Source organism: Camelus bactrianus, chromosome 3 (assembly GCF_048773025.1).
Source record: "Camelus bactrianus isolate YW-2024 breed Bactrian camel chromosome 3, ASM4877302v1, whole genome shotgun sequence".
In the NCBI taxonomy this organism is placed as follows: domain Eukaryota; kingdom Metazoa; phylum Chordata; class Mammalia; order Artiodactyla; family Camelidae; genus Camelus; species Camelus bactrianus.
In genome coordinates this window covers 45821052-45845438 of record NC_133541.1, presented here as the reverse complement: position 1 = coordinate 45845438, position 24387 = coordinate 45821052, and the positions used below count along the sequence as shown (strand labels likewise).

The window sequence follows — 24387 nt, the reverse complement described above, 5'->3', positions numbered from 1 at the left end:
GCTGGGCATATATCCAGCAAAGATGAAAACTCTAATTCAAAAAGACACCTGCACCCCAATGTTCATAGCAGCACTATTTACAGTAGCCAAGACATGGAAGCAACCTAAATGTCCATCAAAAGATGACTGGATAAAGAAGCTGTGCTACCACACTGACCGTTCCGCCACTGACCTTCCACACTGCCTTGCCTTAGGTCACTGGTTCACAACCTTGAATTCATATCGGAAACACCAACAGAGATTTAACTAAAATGTACCCACTTCTGGATCCTCCCTCCAGAGACTTGTTGAATTGGTCTGAGGTGGGGCTTGAACCCCGTGTGACATGACCGCCCCTCTCCTCGGCCCACGCTGTTTACCTCTCACTTCCTGGCCCAGGCCTTCTCCGATGCCAAGACTGGAATAGCCACAGAAACCCACGGGACACAGGTGTGGGTCCACCCCAAGAAATGCACTCATGGGTAACGTTCCCCTTCTGGCCCTGTGCAGGCAGTTCTGATTCACATTGCATAAGGCTCCTCAGAAGTTCCCGCCGGCCGACAACCGGTGGTTTGAGCAGGGGCCGACTCCAAAAACATCCCACGCATTGGGTTTTTTCTCCTTCCCTGTTTGACTCCCTGGCCCCTCCCTTACTTCTGATCCTTACAATCATTTCCAAACAAATACATGCATGTGTTTGTCTCAGACATTTTCAGACACTGTTTATTTTGTATTGGGTTGGATTAAACTATATGAAATTGCCAATATTTGGCCATCCTTGACCTACAAAAATGCCAATTTCATGTAATCGGACTAATGATTCTTTGTTTGGATTTAGCTCTTTTCCAACAGAATGTAAGCTTCTTGAGGTCAGGAGCAATATTACTCACATCTCGTGCCCAGCACCAAATACTGAGTCTGGTACGTAGAGGTCCCTCAGTAAATGCTCAGTGAGCAGGTAGTGATCTTCTCAGTGCAGGAAAGGAAAAGGGTGAGTGAAGGAGTCTTCTGTAAATAATAGGATAAAGCAGATCCCTACCTCACACTCTGCACCAAAACAAAGTCTATTTGAATTATTAAGATTAAATATTAGAAAGAAACAACTTTTTAAGGAACTAATAAAATAGTTTATAGTCTAGTGGTGGAACAAGTTATACCAGCGGAAGCCCCAGTGCACAGTGGGAAGCCCTCCACTAGCAGAAGTGTGAGCGTGAGAGGAGCAGCTAAGGCAGGGCTGGGGGCTCCTCGGGGAAGTGACCACTAAGCTGAGCTCCAAAGGACAAGTAGGGATTAGCCAGGAGACGGGTGGGCAAGTGAGAGAGGTGCTCCAGGCAGAGGGAAGAGCCTGTGCAAAGGCACAGGGGTGAGAGAGTCAGTCAGAGGAAGTGAAAGCAACTGTCTGGAAGCCCATGGAGATGCTAACTAACCCATAGGGATTAAAACACCCTGATTTAGGGAAGGCATGTCAAGTCTCACACAAGTGGCAGCTGTGTTTTCCTGGGGTAGGAGCTCAGAGTTAGATTTGGAGTCCATGTTTTCTTCTTGGGGGTGTACTGAGATCTCAATGTGGGGCCAAACAGCCGCTGAATCCCTGGGATGACTACAGCTGTAGTCTGCATCCTGGCAGCAGCTTTGACAAGTATATATGAAAACTGGCCTGGCCCATGGGGAAGGGGCATTCTGATTCCAGGTTGGGTCCTGCACCAAATATACATATACAAACACTGTCCATTCTCCTCTGATGGCTTGTGCGAAAGCTGCTTAGCAAGTCACTCCACTGTGGCCCAGGAGCTGTTTGAAGGGTCATGACCCAGCCTGGCAGAGAAACGGGATTCAACACAGGGCCAGAGAACAGGGAGTAAAGCCAGCTGGCTCTATTTTTCAGTCTGGAGAGAAGTTAATTGCAGACTATGGGTGCTACATGTTAGGGTCTGTAACAATCAAAATCTTTTCCCTACACAAAGTCCAGTGCTTATGTCATGTTTCCCCTAATGAACTGCTCTACATAATAAAAAGATGATCCTTTGCAATTCCAATTGATGACTTAAGATATCTTCTTAAATTTTCCTGTTCCAAGAATTGAATAAATTGAATCACTATACTTCATTTTATAATAACCACACAATATTTCAAAAATGTCTTTAAAAATCCACTTTAAGTAAAAAGGTACGTGTTTTGCCATGAAATCCTTTAAAACAAGAAAGAGTGAAGTAACAAAACACCATAATATTCTAAAGAGGATGAACCGATATACTCCACACCCCCTTTCAGAGCAGTGGTGATCGAGCCCGGGTCCTGATAAGAGCTTTTATGGTAGACTCATCATTTGTCGTTTATAATAATGAAGAAACGTCACTTGGCTTTAAAAACTTCGTCTATCAGCAGAGGGTAGGCATAAACAAATTCCACTATTTTTTAAATCATCTATTTTTAAACACCTTCCCTTGGTCACTTACCTACTTTTTTCAGACATCTGATAGGATAAATTGGAAGAAACTTATCAAATAACATCTTTGGAAACATACCCAGAGAATTCCTGTAGTCGCATATTTCCTGAGTTACATCTGTGTGTTATTTATGACTCCTGTCAAAAATGCCTTGGGGTTTTGCTCCTCAATGCCGTAACAGTTTATCTCCCCAAAACTGTGCCCATGTTTTACAGCAAGGTCCACAGCAATAAAGCAAGAAATCAGAAAAATCAGCATTTGATACCCACGGTTTAGCCTTTTGTGCTACCTGCGACCATCCAGAGGAGATCACAGAAGGGGTCTCGGTGACCTTGCAGCAGCTGCATATCCCTGTGATCTGAATTCTAATAGGCTCCTCTTCAATAATACATTACAGACTCAGTGCACTTCTGCATCCTCAGGATTTCTCAGTAGGAACCAAAATTATTCCAGCACACACCGTATTTTTCTTATCACACAGCTTCCATCGATACATTTATGATCTCTTTACAGCACACAATAGAGGGCACACGTAGGCAGTGTGCCCACGTTTATCCACAGGTGCTCAGACGGATGTGTAAGTCAATAAATTCTAAATAAAAGAACTAAAGAAAATTCTTACCCAAGGGATGAATGCATGGCTGCTCATGTGCAAGATCTGTCCTGATAGAGATTGACTTGGAAACCAGACAAAAGCAAGCCAGCTGAGGTCAGCTGTGAAGGTCAGGGAGATGACGGGGCTGCAGTAGCCATCAGCTCTAAAAAGAGACCCACCAAGACCCTTGGCATTAGCCGAGAATGGGTCCCCAGACCATCGGGGGTCCCCATATTCAAGCAAGTCTCTATAGGATAGGATTCCACAATAAAAAGCAATAAAACACAAAGAGAAAGGCAATGTCTCTTCAGACCCAAGCAAAGAACAACAAAGCCACACGGAAATGTCAATGCCCATTGCTGGGAGTCCTGGGGGGAGGCCAGCCAGACCCCAGTGCTCCTATCCTGTGCAACACAGACATGCCTCCTCCCAGCTTCCTCATGAGCTGAGTGATTGACACACAGCAGGAATAACTCAAGTTTGTCCCTCTGTATGATGACAAATGACTAGACGCCATGATGATAAAAATAGTGGCTAATATGTATGGCGTGTCAACAAGATACCAGACACTGTGCTAAATGTTGTCTACGATCTCATTCAATCTTCACCTCAACTGAATGAGGCAAATATTAATATTACCCTTCATTTAATAGATGAGAATCTTAAGTTTAGTGAATTAGACATGTCAGCAAGTGTCTGTCCAGTTCACAATCATTTCCCCATCTCTCTGAACTCCCGCTTTGCCCCATAATCCAGAGAGATGACTCCCCAGGAAACATGTTTGTACCCCCGATTCTGTCACTTGAGCCATTCAAAATTCCAAATTTGAATAGCGAGCAAGAGAGACTGAAAGTTGGTTGACAAGTCTTAGCAGCAGAGATTGAAAAGAGAAGCCATGAACTTGGGCTGCTGATGTCCAGGCAGTTCTTGGGACACACGAGAGACCTTCCAGCAAGTGTCATTCTCCCTAAGCTAGACTAAGCACATTCTGTTCCCTGCTCTGGCCTCCATGCCCTAGATGGGAGGAGACAAGAGAGAGCCCCACTCACTCAAGGAACTGAGAGGGAGCTCCACACCTCAGGAAGTCTCAGCACCCCCACTAGAAGGAGTTAAGAGGGAGCCCAAGAACTCACGTGCCCTGGCAGAAGCCCCCGGCTCCCCTCCCTCCACTATTCACACCTTAGCTGCCGCTCTGTGCTTTGTGCCCACCAGGTCCTTTATCCTTGTTATATCAGCCACCACAAGAAGCCCAGGGCTCCAAAGCATCCGGGCATCTCCTTTTCTGACCCTTGTTCCCCACCATCACCCATCCCCCCACTTCTGAAACCTCCTACTCACATAACCAATCCTCAGCAAAATCTCTGCTGTCCTCAGTCTCTTCTGGGACCACTTCCTTCGCCTCTTTTTCTAACTAAATCTGAGAATACTGCTTTTCCTGCAACCCTTTCAAATAGTGGACATTTTCTGCTTCACGTCCCGTAAACAACTGGACCAGAGATGCAATAGCTGTGCTCCGCTCCTCACTGCCTTTCTTTTTCCCAAGCCTCCACCTCAGAGCTTTGCATCTTACGTCATCACGCTGTTCCCACCCACTCCCGGTCCTTGTTGCAGTCATCTACCGCACCCCCAGCCCAACATCACTACCCTCACTCCTCCAAGATTTTTGCTCTTGGCTTCCTGACACTTTCTCCAATATTGGTCTTATCAAAATTCTTGGTGATTTTAATATTCGCCTGGATGATCTTGCCAATATTCTGTTTTCTCATGTCCTTACAATCTTGTCTGCCACCCAACCTCAGACACCCACTCCTGTGGTCACACCCAGGACCCTGGCATTTATCAATCACAGCATCTTCTTTATAACATCAGTTTCGAGGACTTCACTCCTATGTCCCACTGCTTATTTAATATCCTCACTTGTCTGGTGGCTGTCTCAAACTTAGTATAAAACCAAACTCCTGATCTGTTCCCCCAAACCTGCTCCAACTGCTATCTTCCCCTCTCAGTTAAGATCCTTAACTGAGCCCCGTCCTTCCAGGTGTGTGGACCAAAAACTTTAATTTTTCTCATACCCTATATCCAGTCTGTCAAGATCCCCTTGGATCTGCCTTCAAAATATACCCAGAATCCAACCACATCTCACCAACTCACCACAACCGCCCCGACCTGAACCACCATCATCTCTTACTTGTATGACGGCAGTCGCCTCCTAAATGGTCCCACCGCTTCTACCCTTGGCCTCTCTCCCACCTCCAGTCTCCTTCAACTCAGCACCCAAAGTGGACCATCTAAAACACAAATCAAGTTATGCCCTTCAGCGCTCAAAAGCTCTCCATTAGCTTTCCATCACGTGGAAAGTAAAAGCCAGACTCCTCATGATAACTTACAAGACCTTAGACGTGTCCGTCCCCAGCACCTCCTGGACCTCCTCTCCCGCTGAAGCCCTTTGTTTATTCTGCTCCATCCCTCTGGCCTCCACGCTGTTCCTCTAACATGCTAGACACACTTCTGCCACAGGGCCCAGCTCTCTCTCCCACCTCAACCTGGAATGTTCTTTCTTGCAGACTTTCACTACCTTACTCTCTTCCCTCCTTCTGGCCTTTACTCAAAATCACCTTTCCACTGAGGGCTTCCCTGACCACCCACCTTAAAACTGAAGCCCCTCTACACGATCTCTTCCTGCCCTGAAACTTCCTGCCCCCTTTTCTTGCTTTATTTTTCTTCATGACGCTTAATTGTCATCTTCACACGATAAACATTTACTTCTTTTTTGAGTGTCTGCCTCCACCTGGTGGAATGCCAACTCCTCCAGGGCAGGGATTTTTGTGTTTTGTTCACTGCTAGGTCCTCAACACAGAGAGCAGTGCCTGGCACAGAGCAGCACCTCAATAAATATTTTTGAATTAATGAATGAATATATGAGAGCAAATAGATTTAAGTAGGTTAAGCTATTTCTCAAAGGCCACAGCACGAGTAAGTGACAGAAACAGGACTGCAGCACACGTTTACCTGAGGCCATGCTGTGCTGTCCACTCCAGGTCTTCCCTGCCTCGCGTGACTGTGTGTGCTCCGGACAGCCCACAGAAAGCCACAATCCGAAATGCTAAATTCTCAAGTGATGAGTTCGTTATGCCCTTATTCGAAAGATAAAGGATAAAAAGGAGTCTGCGTGGAATTGTTTAAATCAAAGCATACTCTGTAAAAGGCCAGTTGGTAAATATTTTATGCTTCGCAGGCTATTTGGTCTCTGTCTCCACTTACGTGACTCTGTTATTATAGGACTAAAGCAGCCACAGACAACATGGAAACAGTTGGGCATGGTTGTGCGCCAATAGAACTGCATTCACAAGAGATAGATGAAGGACTAGGTTCCACCACAGGCTGTAATTTGCTAACCCTAGGTTTAAATCTGTAAGATTGCAATTGGGATCAATGGGTTCTTGTATTTCAAATCTTAGGCAATTATAGGAAGCAATGAGCTAAAACGAAAAGAGCATCAACTTTGATTGGAACCAGTTCTGGGTTCAAATTCCAGCCCTACCGTGTGCTAGCTGTGACATTACATGGGAAAACTACCCAGCTCCTTGAAATTCAGTTTGCTTACTCATCAAAAGGGATAAATAACCCTTACCTGGCAGGGCTGTTTTGAGGCATAAAGGAGATGGTGTGTGCACAGCAGCCACTGAAGTGTACCCAACAGTTGCTCTGTCATAGTGATGATGATGATAGTATTAGTAGGTGGCTCTGATGAGACCCCACTAGACTGTAAATCCCTTGGGATGCAAGTCTCTCTCTTTTTTCATTTTGAAGTCCTCTTAGCACCTAGTTCCAACCTAGAGACTTTGGTACCAAGCATTTTGTAAAAGACAAAAGAAAGGACACATGACTTTACATAATGCCTGCTAAACTACTGAGCCCAAGATATAATATAGATTTAAAAAAAAAACAATGAGCTCTAGAAGCGTTTAAACCCATGAGGGTTAAGGACATGGTAGCTGTGCATTATGATGGTAACAGCATCTGGGTAATATTAAACCAACCGTTTCACCCTTGTTTTATCTAGTCCTCAGTTGTTCTGTGGTAGATGTTGCAGATTGTCTCACACATTTCCATTCCAACACCAGCACCACCACCACCTCCCCTGTAGCCCTGCTGCACACAGAGGCAGGAAAACAAAACTGCATTTCCCTGGCACCCTTAGATCTTATGCTGCACTTGTTACCTGGTTTCCACCAAGCAGACACTCCATAAGAGATTTGCAAATCCTCAGGGAAGTGGCTTTTCCACTGGCAAAACATAGGGCACATATTTTGCTGGCTTGGATGCTGGCTGAGGCTAGGTGGTCCTGCTGTTGAGAGAGAGGTCTCCCTTCCTGATTTCCCAGCAGAGGCAGCAGCACCTTTGCTGGGCTAATCCTGCAGTATGGTTCTAGGAGTCACTTCTAGAAGCTCAGCCTAGCTCCTCCTCCTCTAGCCTGTTTCACAAAACGTATTCAAGCTGCTTGTGTTAAAAGTAACCACTGGTTTCTGCCAGCTGGAGCTGATCCAGGACTGACACTGCTCCTTTCTTAGGAGCCCAGCCAGGCAACTCAGATCAGCAAGGTTCTTTCGTTGTGTAGAATGCACTCGAGATATGACCCCAGACTGGCTTCTTAAGCAGGAAGGAGTGACAGGCCTGACTTTTCCAACAAATGGGGTGTGGGAAGAGGGACAGAGGGAGACAAAGCAGGTGATGAGACATGTGCATCTAACCTCCCTTCTCTGGGACAACATCCAGAGGGAGAAGGCTCATTGGACAGAGCACAGCCAGCTGAAACAGAAATGCTCTCTGCCCTGCTCCTCAATGAGTGCTCACTGGGGGCAGAGCCCTGGCAGGCAGCCCCCACATCAGCATGAGTGATCACAAAGCTGGCTCCCCTATAGCCTTGAGGTTTTCAGAAATTTCCCCCTACCTGTTGAAGAAGGTAAGCTGCAATGAACAAACTGGAGGACAATATGCAAGACACTATAATTTTTGTGTTTAAAAATTGGCCCTCTATGGGAGACAGGTGTAGCTCAGTGGTAGAGCGTGTGCTTAGCATGTACGAGGTCCTGGGTTCAATCCCCAGTGCCTCCATTAAATAAACAAACAAACAAACCTAATTACCTCCCCCAGAAAAAAATAAAATAAAAATAAAAATAGACCGTCTATAGTGTATTTGTGTACAAATCTTTTGTCAAAAATATCTGTCACTTATCAAATTGTGAACAATGGTTACTCCCCACCCAAAATGGGGAAGAGTTGAGGCAAGGGAGAAACCTTACTTTTTCAGGTATAGTGTTCAATATTGTGTGAATTTTAAAATGTGAACATGGACTGCTTTAGTAATTAGAAATTGTTCCTTTTTTACCTCCTCCTTCGCAGCTGTTAGCCAAATGGAAAGAGCCAGGTGTGGGCAGCTAACAGCAGGAGCTGTTAAGCACGATCTGCCCAAGGAAATTTCTGTTCACACTTGGCCATTACTATTCTACAGACATGTTACTATTCTAAAAGTTTCCCCTCTGTCATTTTTGAGACAAGGTAAATGGGTGACATCAGAATAGTAAGGTATGTCTGCACCCTAGACCAGTGGTTCTCAGACTTGAGCAAACATCAAAATCCCCTAGCAAGTTTGTTAAAACACAGATTTCTGGGTCCACTTCTGTAGGTCTTGTTTCAGTGCATCTGGGTCAAGCCCAAGGATTTGCATTTCCAGGCTGTTCCCAGGCTGTTCCATGCTGATGGATGGACCGCGCTTTGAGACCCTCCCTCCCCTAACTGTGGTCTCAGACCAGCAGCAGCATCTCCTGGGAGCTTATTAAAGACACAGACTCTTGGGCCTGACCCCAGACCTCCTGAAGCAGAAGCTGCATTCTAACCAGACCCCTGGGTGGTTCGCACACACGTGGCAGCTGGAGAACCTGGTCTTGAGTCCAAAGCCTTTAGCCCCACACTGTGAGATGCTTCTACTAAGCACAGAGCCATCCACGAGCTCTCCCTCCACGTCCTGGCTCCATGCTGCTGAGGCAGGACAGTGCTCTGTCAGTGGCCCTGGGGACAGGAGGTAGGAGGAAGGAGATCCCATCCATGAGAGGAAAGACCTTGGCCACAGCCTCTGAGCAACGTGTAGCAGGGACACTCTTTCTCTTCTTGGGCACATATCCACAGCCTGTATTTTCAACAGGGCTGCTGAGTTACACCCTCCCAAGCTCACAGAGAGTCAGAGGCTGGACCCCGTTCTGGACAGAGCCTCCCACCAGCTCCAACTGAACACTCCCCACCAAGGGTCCTCCATCTCTGTCAGGGCGTCTCAGAAGCATACAGCCTGCAAAGCTACCTCTCAGGCAGAATACACCCCGGCCAAACAGAAAGCCCTTCGGACACTTCAGAGACAAAGCAAGCATGACTTCCAGCACTTAATTCCTTCCAGAGCCCACATGAAGGGCTGGAATAGGCAGGCCACATGCCAAGCCCAGTTTCATTGCCTGATGGGGGCCAAGCTGGCTATGTCTGGATCTTCAATGCCATCTGATTAGACCAACCAGCCTTCTGATGTCACACTTTGTTCCTACAACACGGGGAGACTCAGAGGAGAGTGACTGCTGCCCTCCCACCCCCTGCCCAGACCAGCCTCGGAGCCCCTCCTGCTGCAGGGACTACCCGCCCAGCCCCACAGGAGACCATCCCAGCAGATCTGAGCTCCTCCCTGGAAGACGGACCAGGAGAGGAAAACAGAAATTGTGAACAAATGAACAAAAAGGCTTTCAGCTGATTAGATAGGCTGTTTCTCTCTATTAATCTACAAAGCTCTGTTTCTCCATAGCTCATCTGAGACATCTCAACGCCTCCTACAGGGAAACAAGTGGCGCTGACTGGTCTCCAAACCAAGGTGTCGAGAATTGGATGGTACGCTGAATGTTTGAACAAAAATCAACTTAAAACTGGGGGAAATGAAATAAAACAATAATTTCCAAGTGAATAAACAGGTATAATCCTTCCATAAGTTGTTCCAGTTGTGGTTAAGAAACATCCTCACCCTTCTCCTCACAACCACTTGAGGTTTACGGAAGGCTGGCCCCATGCTAGGCTGTTCAGGGTTAGCCTGCTTATCTTCATAACAGTCCTCGTACTGGTAGGAGCTGTTTTTACTCCCAGCACTCTAGACACCAGATGTGCGGACTTTTTTCACACCAACAACTAGTTCTTGAACCCTCCAGCACCAGCAGGGTGTCCTACAATTCAATTCCGATACTAACGACGTAGAGTTAGCGTCAGACCCCACAGGTTAAAGAGCTCAGTCCCACAAGACTCCCCTCGCTGCCTGTGCCAGTTCCGTGCACTGAGCGCTGAGGGTACACACATGTCTGTCTGACTTGGCTACAAAGTGAGGTTCCCCCAACCCTCTGTTTCAAGTTGGATAATTTGCTAAATGGTTCAGAGAACTCAGGAAGACACAGCACAGTGTCACCAGTTTATTATAGAGGATATAAGTGAACAGCCAGATGAAAAGGTATGTAGGACAAGGTCCAGGAGGACCCCAAGCACAGGAGCCTCTGTCCCTGCAGCACTGGGATGCGCCATCGTCCCCGCACGCAGCTGTGTTCACCAGCTCCAAAGCTCTCTGAAGCCCAGTGTTTAGAGATTTAAAGGAGGTTCAGTTACAGAATCATGATTAAATCACTGGCCACTGATGACTGAACTCAACCTGCAGCCCCTCTCCCCTTCCTAGAGGTTGAGGAGTGGAGGGAAAATTTCCAAACCTCTAATCAAGCCTTGATCTTTCTGTAGACTGGCCCCCATCCCTCAGCTACCAGAGGACCCCTCAGAATTACCTCATTAGAATAAGAAACTCCAATACACTCATCCCTCAGGAATTGCAAGAGTTTTAGGAGCTCTGCCAGGAACCTGGGTCAGAGACCCAACGGCTTCCGATACTATCCAAGTGGGTACTGTCTTCTCTTTTATACAGATGGGAACACTGAAGCCTAAAGACATCAATTAACATGCCCGAGGTCACAGAGCTAGGACCTGAGGAGACTGACTGGAGCCTCTACCAATCGTTAGCCTATAGCGCCTTCCAACCTTACAGCTTAAAGGGGCACCACCCTTGACAAAAAATAAACACAATAATGAAAGGAGTATCCAAACACTTGGGAAATATTGGAGAAGCCACTTTGTCTTTGTGTCAAGGTAACCCTGGAGTGACAATCATTACATATGCCTATGGTGTGGCATGTTTGGGGGTACGTTCAGGAGGTCCAGATGGCTTGTGTATTGTTTGATAAATGGGGAGCAGTCACTCCCATCATTGGAAGGGAAAGCAAAATTATGCCTCAACTCTGGACCAGCTCATCACGGCTGCCAGCTGCAGAAACACTTCATTTGGTCATGACCCAAGCATTAGTGCTGACTGCTTTGACGCATGCGAAGGCGCCAGGTCATCAGCCCAGACTGACAGCACAAGGAGACTTTCTGCTTCTCAGTCCTCCTATCTTTGAGCCTCATTCCTCATTGCCAGGATGACAGATTGCCTAGTGTCATGCTAGGGAAAACACACACACACGCACACGCACACGCACGCACACACACACACACGGAATGCCTGAAAGGCGCCCAGCTTCACTTGATAAGCATGAGGTAATATAAATTAAAGAACCCTGCTTATATTAGTTTCAAATGGGAATAGGCAGTTGTTTTTTATTATTAAACCAAAGGATGATTTAACACACTTTGGAGAGCTGGCTACTTCACCATAGATGGAATCATCTTTTTGTAAATGCTAACACTCAAAACTTTGTCAGATATAATTCACAGGGGAGGGGGATCAATGCCATCCATGAATAAAGTGCAGAAAACACTCAAACTCATAAGCACATAACAGAAACAGAAGGGCAGTGGAAGGGCAAATGTAGTGGTATTGGACAGAAAAGCCAGATCGATGTTTGAAACTGGCCACACAGCAAATAATATACAGCACAGAAATCACAAATTCTCTCAAATGCCTTGCTGAGACATCACAGAGCTAAGGAAATTGGAATTATGAGCTGATTTATGAGCGGTCATAACGATAAATATCAGTGACTGAAGATCTACTCTGTAGCAAACAACATAGGTATGATTCCCATTTTACAGATGGGGAAACTTAAAGGCATTGAATAACCTATAGCAGATGCCATGGATGATAAAAAGCAGAACCTGGATCTAAGTCAAGGCTGAGCTGAATCCAAAGCCCATACATTTTTCAGGATACATGGGAAATGGCTATAAATGTTTTAAGACTACAAATTGGAAAATGGCATCCAATTTGAGGAATGCCTAGAAGGGCCTGCAGTGACCGCTGCTGTTGACCTGTCCAACATCCTTACCCCTTTCTTCTTTCCTGTCCAAACCTCATTCTGTTGTATATTTAGTCATCTGATTTCCAACTCCCAAAGGAGAGTCCTGATTGAGTTGAGAATCCTTCTGGCCACTGTTATCAATCTAGTGGTGAGCACATGACCTTAGATGGCTCAGTTGCACTGAAGAGAGGAACATATATTCAAAACTTGGGAGGTACTCTTCTCTCTTCTCTGGATAGAACAAGGAAGCGTGTTGCCCTTTGGATAACTGGCAGCCATACTGTGACCATGAAGAGAACCACAAGAAGACAAAGCCAACACCCCAACAATAGCACTGTGGCAAGATGGAAAAAGAACAGGCTGTAAGACAAAAATCCAATGAGCTGCTGATTTAACCAATTTTTGAAACTGTCATACTTCTGAATTTCTTGTTATGTGAAATAAAATGTCTTTATTTTTAAATAGTTTGAGGCAGAGTTTGTCACTGATATACAAAAGCATCCTAACTGATATTGGCTCCCTGCCCAAATTATCTCCTTTAATAGCCTACCAAGTCCCCATGTTCCACAATTAGAGATTTATTCCTTTGGACAGTTGTGTTCTCTAAAAGGTAAGAGGTAAATAACTATACTTAGTATTGCACAAAAAGAAGTGATTTATAAAGGAAAATATTAATACATTAAACTACATAAAAAGTTAAAATTTCTTAACATAGAAATACCATAAATAAGCTGTAAAGAGAAACAATAAACTGGAGAACAACTTTTTGCATACAATACAAAGGGTTAATATCTTTCTATATAAAAAGTTCTGCAAGTAGATGGATACTTCAAGAGCAAAATATGCAAAGACTATAAAAATCGATGGCCATTAAATGTATTTTTTAATGTTTAATTTTACTACTAATCAAAGAAATACAAGTTAAAATATGTTCATCTACCAGATTTGAATTGGTTATTTTTTTCCTTAACAAGGAATTAAGGATGACCTTATCAACTTGGCTACCAGCTGAGGGTCCTCAGCCCTCCTCATTCTTCATCAGACTCGCCCGGGCTTGTGATCATGGTAGAGGCAGGGGTTATGAGAAAAAGAGTGTAAACACACAGGCCTGTTGAGCCCAGGCTTAGAGCTGGCAAACCATCACTTCCACTGTATTCTATTGGCCAAAACAAGTCACAAGGCCAGCATAGACTGGAAGGAAACTGACTCCACCTCTTGATGGGAGGACTGGCAAAATTGTTTTGTAGACATTCTGAATACAAGGAGAGGTGGAGAATTGGGGTCCCTTTTCAATCTGTCAGAAGCATGTACTACACTATTCCAATTATGTTTTTTAAAAATTATATGTATCTATCTAAAATATATATGCATATATATGTGCACCATGGGCAAGTCAACTATCCACAGCAATTCATTCTCAATTGAACAGGCACTACAAATAGCCAAATGAGTCTACGAAAAAATGCTCAATAGCACTAGTCACCATGGAAATGCAAATTACAGCCATAATGAGACACCATTACCTACCCACCAAAATGGTTATAATTAAAACCAAAAAATTTTAAAAACTGACAATACCACATATTGGTGAGATATGGAGTTACTGGGACTCAGATATTGCTGGTGAAAATGCAGATTGGTAGGACCACTTTGGAACTTGTCCATGTCTATTCAATTGAACATATATACACTTTATGATCCAGCAATTCCACTCCCAGGTATATACCCAGAAGAAATGCACATATGCTCATGAAAGGACATGTCTAAGAACATTCACAGAAGTATATTCATAACATCCCAAATCAACCCAAGTGTTCATCAACAACAGAATGGATAAATTCTGATATTTTCCACAAAATGGAACACTACACAGCAATGAAAAAGAACAAATACCGCTATTAGCAACAACGTTGATAACTCTGACCTGATGTTGAGCAAACAAAACCAGATCCCAAAAAAGCTATATATTACAATGCCATTGCACACACGTAAGACTAACCCAAGATCTCAGAAGTCAGAATAGCAGTTACCTTTGAAGACAAGTCATTCCAGAAGGTGCTGCTAACACACTGTTCTTGATCTGGGTTGTGATTTCACATTGTCAAAATTCAAGGTGTGCCCTTAAAATGTGGGAGCTTTGCTGGGAGGTGAGAATAGCTCAGTTGTAGAGCGTGTACTTAGCATGCACAGGGTGCTGGGTTCAACCGCTGGTACATCTATGAGAAAAACAAAACAAAACAAAAAAACTATATTTAAAAAAAAAACAACAAAAAACTTGGGCAATTTGCTGTCTGTACATTATACTTCAGTAACAATATTTACAAAATAATAGTAAGAATTAGATTTGTTTTAAAATGTTCCCTATGAAAATGCAAATACCTCTCCGGGAAAGTCCTCATTTAAAGCCATCACAGAGCTCCCCTGAAGAAGGACTGGCTGGGGCAGGCTGAGGGACAGGTAAGAGGCTGCAAGACTGGCAAGTGTGAGAGGCCCAGGCTCTGTGGGGTTGTGCAGCGGGTATTCTGAAGGCGCTCAGCAGACAGTAAGCACCGCTACACGACAGTGACTGCCCAGGAGCCCAGCCAATGTGCATGCAAACAGCAGGCCCTCATGCACAGCGAAAACAGCCTCTTGCCCTTGACTCTCACAGCTCTTTGTTACCCAGCTCCTTCCCGCCCTGCTCCCCCTGCTTTGCTCCATTTCATGCTCTTCCTGGCCCTTTTAGTCACCAGCACACAGGAGAGCAGAATCCACAAAGCCTGTTTCAGGGAGAGTCGCTGCAAGAGTCAGGAGGAGCGGCAGCGAGTTTGGAGGGACTCACATGTCCACAGCAGAAAGCACCCCTTCTCAGAGCTCGCCTCCCTTTCCCTCTGCTCTTCAACTTCAATTTTCTCCATCTAATCCCTCAATGTCAACACATTTTGGATTTTCTCATGGGTAAAAATGAGATCCGTGCTCCCTAGACTTGGTGCTGCCTAACGGATATTCCCCACAAGCTGCCAGTAAGGAAGGATGTAAGTAAAATGACAGAGCTCACTCAGGAGGGCTCTGCAGACAGACGAATATCTCCAGAGGAAAGCATGCATAGACTATGAGCAAGCAACGGCCATGAACTATATTTTTAACGTTCCATTTTACTAGTAATCAGAAGTACAAATTAAAATATACTATGTTCATCTGCCAAATTTGAACTGGCAAACAAGAAATAAGGACCACCTTATTAACCTGGCGACCAGCTGAGGATCCTCAGCCCTCCTCATTCCTCATCAGACTCGCCCAGGCTTGTCATCACGGCAGAGGCAGGGGTTATGAGAGAGAGACGGGAAACGCACAGGCCTGTTGAGCCCGGGTTCCGAAAAGGCAAACCATCACTTCCACTGCATTCTATTAACCAAAACAAGTCACAAGGTCAGCAGAGACTGGGGGGAAGTTGACTCTGCCTCTTGATGGGAAGACTGGCAAAATCGTATTGCAGGGGTTCTGAACACAGGGAGAGGCAGAGAATTGGGGTCCCTTTTCAAGCCATCTGTTGCAATCATATACTACATTATCCCAATTAGCCTCTTAAAAATTATGTAAAAATGTACATATATTTCATATTTCATATGTAAATATTTTTATATATATTTTATGTAACTATATTTTATATAAATATATAACATTTATATATATACACACATATATGTGATATGAGAATACATAGACCAGGCAGATAGATACATTAGGCAGATTATTAATACAAATCATTGCATTTTTATAACAGCTGGAAACATTTATCATTCTATTTATCCAGACTTTGTTCAAGAATTTTTAAATGTGCCACAGTTTGCCCTACAGGGGTCTTAAAATTCATATGATTTTGACCAGTGTAATGTTTGAGTGTGTCTGGCCTCTACCAAGGTAGGTTGATAACAAATTTGACTTACTAACTACAGCAAAGTAGGACACAGCTGTCTACAAAAATCACTTACAATAATCAAATGAACACAGAGAGAACATGATGGGAAACAGTAATTTTCAAGGTGGAAAATCAAATACCGTACCTTTTCTGGACAGATACAACCTGCTGTAGAAGCACAACACTGATTTATTTGCTTTTCGGCCACAGGGACTCATTCTCCTTGGAGACATTCTTAACTGAATCCGAGGAGACAGTAAATAAAATTGGAAACTTTTTGCAAGTAGAATCTTGGGAGATGACTTTGACCTCGTTTTTGTCCCACAACATGTAAGCCAACCAATGCCCCAGCTAAACCCTAACCCAAATAGACAGGGATTGCCCGATTTTTTTTATAAGCCAAAGTCACAGCAACTTCCAAGTACCCCACTGGCAGTCCTGCCCACCTCCTGAACAATACCATGACAATCCACACAGCAAAGGAAGGACCATTATTAGGAGGGCTGCTATCCTCACCTATACTCCTCCTGGGAGATCTCATGTTCCAAGCAGACAGCATGATCAAGCCTCCTTAACACCCAGCTAACCTCAAAGATGCCAAGTTCTCCTAGCTTCCATGTACTGCTATAGGAAAACATATTCTTCCTCCATCCAGCTATAGCTATGTTTACCAAGGGCTGTAACTGGGCCCAAGTTGAAACTGAGCAGGTTTGTTTAATGGAACAAACATATGCCAATGCATGAAAAGAAAACAGGAAAGAAATAGAAACACTGCCATGCAGATGTCTCAGGAGTCCAGTCCTCTTTTACTTTTCCTAAGGTGATAGAGTCCCAACAGCACATAGCAGTTGTCCACTCTGCTTCTTGAATCTCTATTCATTTACCCAATCAGTGTGCCCTGACCGTCAGCTGTGGGCTAGAAATTGTGCCAGGGCAGGGGTGGGCAGACAGTGATTATTAAGATACAACTCCTGGCCTTGAGAAGCTCAGTGTGGAAGGAAGACCTATGTGAGGCCATTATGAGTGAGTGTGTAAGTGTTATGAATGAGAATGATCACTGTGCTGGAACATCAAAAAAAAAAAAAAAAACCCAATCAAAAAAATGGGCAGAAGACCTGAACAAACATTTCTCCAGTGAAGACATACAAATTGCCAATAGACAAATGAAAAAATGTTCAATACCACTAATTATCAGAGAAATGCAAATCAAAACTACAATCAGAACTACACCTCACACCAAGCAGAATAGCCATCATTAAAAAGTCCACAAATAATACATGCTAGAGACGGTTTGGAGAAAAGGAAACCCTCCTACACTGTGGATAGGAATGTAATTTGGTGCAGCCACTAGGGAGAACAGTATGAAGATTCCTTAAAAAACTAAAAATAGATTCAGTATATGATTTAACAACCCCACTCCTGGGCATATATCCAGAGGAAACTCTAATGCAAAAAGATACATGCACCCCAATGTTTATAGAAGCACTATTTACAATAGCCAAGACATGGAAGCAAACTAAATGTCCATTGACAGATGAATGGATAAAGAAGTTGTGGTATACACATATACAATGGAATACTACTCAGCCATTAAAAAGAATAAAATAATGCCATTTACAACAACATGGATGGACCTGGAGATCATCATTCTAAGTGAAGTAAGCCAGAAAGAGAAAGAAAAATACCATATGATATCACTTATATGTGCACCTAATAAAAAAAGGCACAAATGAACTTATTTACAAAACAGAAACAGACTCCTAGACATAGAAAACAAACTTGTGGTTACCAGGGTTGGGGGTGGGTGGGAAGGAGGGATGGAGAGATGAACTGGGAGTTTGGGATTTGCAGATACTGACTACTATATATAAAATGAATGAACAACAAAGTCCTACTGTAGAGGACAGGGAACTAACTATAATAGCCTACAATGAAAAAGAATAGGAAAGGAATATATATATGTACAACTGAATCACTATGCTATACACCAGGAATTAACACAACATTGTAAACAAAGTACACTTCAATTTAAAAAAAAGAATTGGAACAGTCTTTCAGGAAATTAAAAAATGCATGTGCTGAATGTAGAGGTGTGGGGACGGAAGGTGAGGTGTTATGGCTCGTGTACAAAATGCAAAAGGATGTCAGAGGAGACCAGCCATGGAGAGCTCAGTGTGTTTTAGTTAAAGTTGAATTTTGTTTGACATGTGTCCATGGAGAATGAGGAGGAGCTACTGCAGGGTTTAGGTCAGTTGCATTTTAGAAAGCTCTCTCTATCCAAACTGTGGAGACTTTCCCTCACCACCCACGCCCACAACCAGTCTATCAGGAAGTCCTATCAGTTCCATATTCCAAATGTATCTAAATTCTTACTTGTCTTCCTACAGCCACTGCTACCATTCTGATCCAAGCCACCGTCATCTCTTCTAGATTTTGAAATAGCCTCCCATCTGGTCCTGATTTTCTTCCTGCCAGTCTCCTTCTGCTCTCAACACAGCGGTCAGCATGACCCTTACAAAACTTAAGTCAGGTCACGTCACTCCTCTCTTTCCTCTTTCACTCCTGTTCTTCACCACACTGCCCCCAACACCTGCAGCAGCCACTGTGGCCTCCTTGCTGTATCAGCACACAGTACGTGTTGACAAATATCTGATGAATGACTAAGTGAACAAATGAATGGGGACTGGACCAGAGCAGAGATTGGCCTGTGGCTGAGAAGTCAGATGAACACAGAACACTGCATAGTAATCTTGACTCTGAAAAGAAGTGTCACAAAATTATGTGATCAAAGACAAGCCTTTGAAAGACAACTTGGAAGGACTGGGAAAACAAATCTATGGTTCTGACAGTAAACTAACCCAAGAAGGATTTGCTAAGGCAGGACCAAACTGTGTCAAATTTCAAATAAATTTTGGTAAATAAAATATTCTCAGCACTGGACTTAGAAGTCATTCAACAAATATGTATCAAGATATTATGGTGCTCAAGGACATTAAAACATCAAATCTCAAGAACTTTATAGTTTGATAAGGGAAATAAGGAAATGCATACCAATTGCCTTAAAAAAAAATCCTCTGATCTAAACTAAGGAGAAATAATGCATAGGGAAAAAACTGAGAAAAAAATGCACCAAAATATTAACAATTATTGTTTCTGAAGAATAAATCACCAAAGTTCAGTGTCTTAACCCAACAGTGCATCCTATCCATGTCAGAGCATAACCCAGTGTTCCAGTCCACAAGGGGCTCTCCTCCAGGTAGTGATTAAGGGATCCAGTCTCCTTCCATCCTGTGGTTCCTCACATACCCTAGGGCCTCATGATCAGTTGCATCCTCCCAGCAGAAAGGGAAAAGATTATGGAGAAAGTACACCTGTTTCTTCAAAGTCTTGATGCACAAGTTATATATACATATATATATTTGCAAAAAGAAACAAGTTAATGATCTTTGACCCAGTGGCCCTATTCTATAAATCTATAGTAAAGAAATGGAATTGTGGAAAAGTATGCTGGATAGATAGGTTGGTAGGTAGGTAGATAGGTAGGTAGATAGATAGATAGATAGATAGATAGATAGATAGATAGATAGATAGATAGATAGATAGATATACGCTAGTAGATACACAAAGACAGAGGCATGAATTATGGTAGAATTATATAAAATAGCACAAAAAAATTCCACAACAAGAGTATGCTCCAGCCGCATGTAAAATATTACCTAATCATAAATATTTTCAATAGTATACACAAAATAGTAAATAAAATTTTTAATGGCCTATGTTAATCTATCCAATTAAAATATATATTTTAAGTGATACCTAATTTGGCATAAGTGCAAGGGTATGCACCTATTTAAATAGGTACAATCTTTTTCAAAGGCAACTGGAAATAAGTATAAAACGTCTTTGTCCTTACAATTGTATGCTACAATGTATCATAAGACTAAAAGTAGAGCTGTACAAAGTCACTTCTCTGAATGCTAAGAATGTTGATTAAATTTCCCTGCAAAAAGAAAAATCATGAGCAACTTAAATTTACAATAATCTCTGGTTATTTAAAAATATTCTGATATATTCTGGCCTATTCATGTGATGGATTACAATGTAGCCTTTCAAAATGTGCTGTAGACGATTAAATAGTATGGAAAATATTCACAATGCATCAAGTTAAAAAGCAAGCTTCAAAGTAGTATGCACAGTAATTTATATACATAAAATGCTTAGAAGATTGGAAAAGTATACATCAAAATGTTGAGTTATTTCTGGGTGGTGGGACTATCCATATTTTTTGCTTTATTGTTTATGATTTTCTCCCTTCTCAACATTTCAACAATAAATGTATAATACTTTTAAATCAGATTTTAAATATTTTACTCATATTTTAATAGTATTTGTGGAAATTCTCACAATGATTTTGAGAAAGTAAACTACTAAACCACATAGGATGTGATTCCAGTTGTGTGTGTGTTCACGAAAAATACATATTGGAAGAAAAGACAGCAAAATATGAATATGTTTATTTCTGAGCAGTAGGGTTCCAGTTCAGGGGAAAATGGAAAGTTAGCAGGTCTATCCCGTCTCTCCCCCGCTAAATGCAGTTATAAAATCTGGACAGAACACAAGGAGCAGCACTTAAGGATTCTAAAAATAAAGCAGCCAAAGGGCTGCGGAAGATCAGCATTTGCAGCAGCCCTGAACCAGTGGAGGGCTTACCATTTTCTAATTCCAGTGTACCCTTGTCTGGATGCGGGAGTTACGGGGGTGAGTGGGGGGAGGAGCCACGAGGAGGCTTCCACACAGACAGACAGCTCAGGGAGAAACCCTCCAGCTCCGGCTCCAGGACCAGGAAACAGGTCTCCTGGTAGTGACAGTACCAGCAAAAGGCACCCACAGATGCCTGAAACGCTGAGTGAGAGGAACCTTCTTCTCTAATCAGAAGAGCTGTCTTCCCAAAAGACTGGGGCAAACTCCATTGCTTTTTCCCTCTCTCTGTCCTTCCAGCACTTAGAGTACATGGCAGAGCAGAATATATAAAGCCACAGCTTTCTGGGGAAAGTACCAAAAAGAAGACTCCCCAGGGACCTGAATGTATCAAGACATCACAGAGAGAAAGGAGCTTGGAAAATCAGTCCCACAAAGTTGTAAATAAACCCCTGGGCTCACTACCAAGCGGCACATGTACGGACATAATCCTAACCAGCATAACAACTTTGGGAGCTGAACTCAGGGGTAAACCACCACCCAAGTGTCAGCCTGGTGGCACTCTCCTGGGACAGGTCTGAATAGCACTGCAAAGACTTTGAAAACAAACTGACCTTGAAACCACAGCCCAGAAAAAGCTGGTTAAGAACTTGCAGCCTGAATTCCAATGGGTCAATCACCTTCTAAAAGAAGGGCAACTTCTACAAACAGGTTAATAGCCCTCCAGGTGGAAGACATTCTCAGATGAAGAAAAACTAAGAAAATGATGGTTGGCAGACCTGCTGTAAAAGAAGCACTGAAGGAAGTTCTTCAGGCAGCGGGGAAGTAGCACAAGAAGGAAACCTGGATCTTCAGGAACGAAGGAAGAGAAACAAAAATGGTAAATATCTTGTAAATGTAATGGATTATTATTCTCCTCTTGAGCTATTTAACAAGTGCATGGCAATTGAAAACAAAAATTATTGTCCGATGGGGTTTGTAATATGTCGATGTTACAAGATCACTATAGCATAGACAGAAGAGAGCAAAGAGAGCTATGTGCTGCTGATGTTAGAATAAGAACTTAACAGCGGGGAAGACGTTCATGCTCTGGGTACGAATGGGGAGCAGAGAGAGTCCTCCAGACCAGAGCATGTCCTGGGACCACAAGGCCTGTCCCCACCATCACCTACCAAACCCAACTTCACTCTTCTTTCCTTCCTTCTAAGTCCACGAAGCCTTCACGAAGTCATTCTCACTTCCTTCACAGCGTCCCCTTCGCATGTGGTTTATAACCACTTGAGGGTTCTTGTTGTAAACTATAACTGATAATGTTAATAATAATAGCAGCAACCATCTACTAAGTATCTCCCGCCTACCAGATCTAGCACTAAGTACTTTACAAGCATTATTTCTGATTCTTATGCAAAACCTGGTGAGGGAGATAATATTATCCCCCACTTGACAAAAGAGGAAATAGACTCAGTGTGCCAGTGTGATTTCCACACTTGTTTTATTGACAGTGGTTAGACTTACGGGGTTCAATCTATCCTTAAGCACCTTCTGGGTCCTAGAATCTGAGCTAGAAGGACCTGAGTAATCTGCTTCTACTTTAATCCTCCAGTTCTACAGCTGACAAAATTGGGCTAGATTGGTTTATTTTGAAATTGGGTTCAACCCATAAACCTGAAAGGACAGGCCAATAAATGGCTCTTAAGCCTCCTCCCAAATAACACGCAAGAAAAGGCTGTGATAGTTGGAGGGTTTCATGCGAACAGTAGAGCCATTCTTGATCCTCGCTGAGATCAGAATGAAACAATTTATGTGTCTGAGCATCAGTACCTTCGACTGACCTTGTTGCTGAGTGCTTACTGTGATTTTTGTGCTGCAGCACATTTCAAGTTCAAAGTAAGATGGATATGCCTTAGTAATACGTGCTGGAGAAAAATCAATTTCTATGATAAATGGTGTGATGCTTGTCTTGACTTGGGGCTGTGTGGGCAGCCTCCTGAAAGGCCACAGCTCTCCCCCTGTGCACCATGAAGTCCTTGTTACCTTGGAATTTTTGGGGCTGAGCTGCAGTGTGCAGGAAAAGAAACAGTATCCAACCATTTGATTATAACATCTGCTACGGTCTGCCTGTGTCTCCCAAAAATTCATATGTTGAAATCCTGCCCCCACAACGACGATGGTCTTAGGAGGTGGGCCTTTGGGGGGTACTTAAGTCACGAGGGTGGAGTTCTCCTGAATGGGATTAGTGCCCTTTTAAAGGGTCCCCAGAGAGCTTGCTCACCCTGCCTGTCATGTGAGGACCCAGTGAAAAGGCACCAGTTATGAACCATGAAAAAGGCCTTCCCCAGACCATGCGGACGCCTTGACCTTGGTCTTCCAGCCTCCAGAACTGTGAGCAGTGAATTTCTGTTGTTTGTAAGCTACCCAGTCTGTGGTGTTTGATTATAGCAGTGCATACAGACTAAGACAGTGTCAGAGGGAACTTTGCATGGAGGAGGCCCACTGCGTTGAGCCTTGAGGGAGAAGTGGAACTTGGACTCGTAGAAATGGGATTGGAGGGGAGGAGATGCTCATGGTATTCTAAGCAGAGAAGGCAGGGCAGGAAAGGGGGCCAACTAGTAGGGAGCAGAGTTTGACTGGAGCACAGAATCTATACTCAAAGGAAAAGAAAGGAACATAGGTTCGAAAGATAGATGATGGGGTCCTGCATTAGGCATGAAGGATTCTTCCAGTGGAAGTAATTAAAATCCAATTCAAATTAGCTGAGTCAAAAAAGGAGCTTCTGATAGCTGGCCCAGCCAGAGATGGTGCCAGCCTCCAGCATGGCTGTATCCAAACACTACAAACTATTCTCCATTCCTCTCTCCCTCCCCTTCCCTCAGCTGCTCACCATGGGCCTCACTTACTCCCTCTGCAGGCCCACATCCTCCAGGTAGTTATGGAACATAACCTTCGGCAGATCAGTCAATGGCCTTGTCTGAAACGCGGGCTGTTACTGGGCCAATCACTGGGCCCTGGTAAATGGGGTGCAATGGTTGACCAGGCCTGGGTTATACGCCCTCTTGCCATAGAATAGGATAGGAAACCAGAAGAAGGAGAATGGGGAGGAGATAAAAGGGGAGATTAAAAACCACAGTTAGCACAATTCACCACAGGGCCAGCTCATGGAGGGCCTCGAAAGCCACAGTACCAGGTTGGGACTGTATGGCTTAGATAGTGGCAGGGACAGTGAACGCTTTTAAGGCAAGAGGCATAATCAGAGATGTGAGTTAGAATGAGGAGCCTAGTGGCAGCGTGCAGGGTAGACTGCGGTGGTCGGGTGGCGAGGTGGGTCCCCCCAGCCCTAAGGGCTCATGTCTGAGTTTGTATCCCTAGGGAGCCAGAGGACAGAGGACAGGTTCTTGCTATGGGAGAAGAGGGGAG

The 24387-nt window shown here is 43.8% G+C and overlaps 1 long non-coding RNA gene across 1 annotated transcript in view; it reads right to left on the bottom strand.

Annotated features, from left to right (window-relative positions):
- Positions 1-24387, bottom strand: part of LOC123615118 (uncharacterized) — a 150992-nt gene that overhangs the window by 119911 nt on the left and 6694 nt on the right. The window contains exon 2 of the long non-coding RNA XR_006722677.2: positions 14408-14593. This is a non-coding gene — a long non-coding RNA (uncharacterized LOC123615118). The remainder of the gene's footprint in view (positions 1-14407; positions 14594-24387) is intronic.